Below are 2,933 nucleotides of genomic sequence, written 5' to 3' on the forward strand. Positions count from 1 at the left end.
CTTACCTATAAAATATGGATAATAATTGCCCCTCTGTAAAGTTGGGGTAAGAATATACTTATGGTTGAGGTATCTTAAATAGTCAAACTCACAGAAACAGAAAATAGAATGGTAGTAGCCAGGGGCTGGAGAGGTGGGGACATGGAGAGTTGTTGTTCAATGGGTATAGAGTTTCAGTTTTACAAGATGAAAACGTTCTAGAGATCTTTTATACAACAAAATAAAAATACTTGGCCAGGCATGGTGGTTCATGACTATAATCCCAGAACTTTGGGAGGCTGAGGCCGAGAACATTTACAACTAATTTTAACCTAAATGCAGCCTGAGAATTGATTTAAAAAAAAAGTCATTAGAATGAAGCCATCACATTAACACCAATTGCTTTACTTTTTGTATGTATACAACAAAACTTAGAAATAAAAATGAGTGAGATTAATTTAGAAGAAATAACACTTGATCTAAATGAAAAGTCATGCTTTACTAAGTCACATGGAAATGCAACTCCTGCAGCTGCATCAGCTTTCTGCTCAGTCTTCTTAAAATTACAACAAATGTTTGAAGCAGATGCTGATGGATATCGTCTGCTTTTCCTGTTCAGTGATGTCACTACACCCTCCTCCCCCATGGTGGACAGACAATAAATGCTGTCAAAATGTAGTACAAGTTACATGTTCATTACCAACAATCTTGAGACACAGAAAGCTGGTATTTAATTTTTCATTAAATAAGAAATTTCTATGTTTTTAGCTGGTCGTTGGCAGAAAGGCTTATTGCAAAATTTAAAAAGCATTAAGTGTATTCATTTCCCGTTGCTGCTATAACAAATTACCACAAATTTAGTAGCTTAAAACCATGCAGGCGGGTGCAGTGGCTGATCTCTGTAATCCCAGCACTTTGGGAGCTGAGGTGGGTGGATCACCTGAGGTCTCTAGTTTGAGACCAGCCTGGCCAACATGGTGAAACCCCATCTCTATTAAAAATACAAAAACAAATTAGCCGGACTTGGTGGCACCTGTAATCCTGGCTACTTGGGAGGCCGAGGCAGGAGAATCGCTTGAACTCAGGTGGCGCAAGTTTCAGTGAGCCCAGACCGTGCCATTGCATTCCAGCCAAGAAGAATGAAGCTCTGTCTCAAAAAACAAATAAATGACTAAAAAACCACACATGCAAAATTATTATCTTACAGTTCTGGTGATCAGAAGCCCCAAACCAGTCTTACTAGGCTAAAGTCAAGATATTAGCCAAGCTGGTTCCTTTTGGAGGCTCTGAGTGAAGAATCTGTTCCCTTGCCACTTTTAGTTTCTGGAGTCCACATTCCTGCCTAGGGTCATGGCTCCTTCCTCACGTCATTCTAACTGTTTGCTTTGATTGTAACATCTACCACTGACTCTGAGCTCCAGTCTCCCTCTTATAAAGACCCTTGATTTCATCAAGCCCACGTGGATAATCCACAATAATCCACTCATCTCAGGATCCTTAATTTAGTCACATCTGCAAATTCTTTTTGCCATGCGTGATAAGGTATTCGCAAGTTCCTGGGATTAGGACATGGACATCTTTGGGCATTGGAGGTGGTGGGGCATTAGTCAGCTGACCACAATAAGCAATATAAAAACTAGATGTAGTTTTACATGATACAATAAGTGACACACCCAATGTAGCAGATTTCTGACGACTCCTTATACACTCTGAGCTAGAACTGCTTGGCCTGTATTTCCCAAACATATTGAAATTATACATAGCCTGTATTTTCCTAGATTTCACATTGACCCCATTGACTAGCAGCCCAGCACTTTCAGCATATGGCATCACACAGGCAAAAATACAGGTCACAGCACAACTGACTGGTACACTGAGACCAATAGCAATCAACAGCCGGTACCGCAACATCCACTATCACCGCGTGGGACCAAAGGGAGTTAGTTGTCCCTAGCAGCTCCTGTCCAAAAGAACTTCATTTCATCAGCAAACACCCTGCATGCTGTCCTTGAAAAGGAGGTGCTACTTATGCTGTATCTGGAAAGCTTCAGAAAAAAAGGGATGTAGCCTGGGCATGGTGGATCACACCTATAATCCCAGCACTTTGAGAGGCTGAGGTGGGAGGATTGCTTGAGCCCAGGGGTTCAAGATGAGCCTGGGTAACAATTTGAGACTCCATCTCTACTAGAAAAAAAATTAGGCAGGCATGGTGATGCTTGCTTTTAGTCCTAGCTACTGAGGAGGCTGGGGCAGGAGGACTGTTTTGTGCCCTGGAGTTGGAGGCTGCAGTGAGCCATGATCGTACCATTGCACTCCAGTTCTTGACAACAGAGCAAGACCCTGTCTCAAATTAAAAAAAAAAAAAAAAAAAAGAAAAAAAAAAAAAAAAAAAAAAAAAAAAAAAAAAAAGAAGAAGAAGAAAGAAAGGTGAGCAAGCTTGCTGAGTAAAAATGAAAATAAAAAAGAAATAAAGAAAAGGGACAGGTATGCCCAGCTGCCTTTCAGAGGTAGCCATGTGTTGACGGGGGAGCTGTGGCTGCTGTGCTGTCTCACACACTGTTTGCCAAGACCAGAAGCTGGAAGTAGGAGCCACCAAACCCAGCCCTGCTTATCTCTGTGCCAGTAATAAGAATACGTACTTTAAAAAGAAAAATCTGAGACAAAGGCTAATCCAGATGGGATGTTAGTATAAGAGGCATAGCAGCGACTGTCTCAAGCAAACCGGGACCTAGAGTCTTACCCTAATAAGTGAAATAAATTTTAACATTTCCTTTAAATTAGAAAGAAAACAAAAAGTTAGCTAAGCAGTGACTAATATTAAATAATGAGTTTAACAACAATGGGATTTAACTAATGTTGAGTTACTTTAAATTACGTAGTATTTTCTTTCAAAGCAGAACTTAATCATAAATATCCTATTTTATTTTATGACAAAGTCTTGTTCTGTCACCCAA

Source organism: Cebus imitator, unplaced genomic scaffold (assembly GCF_001604975.1).
Source record: "Cebus imitator isolate Cc_AM_T3 unplaced genomic scaffold, Cebus_imitator-1.0 Scaffold198, whole genome shotgun sequence".
Taxonomy (NCBI): domain Eukaryota; kingdom Metazoa; phylum Chordata; class Mammalia; order Primates; family Cebidae; genus Cebus; species Cebus imitator.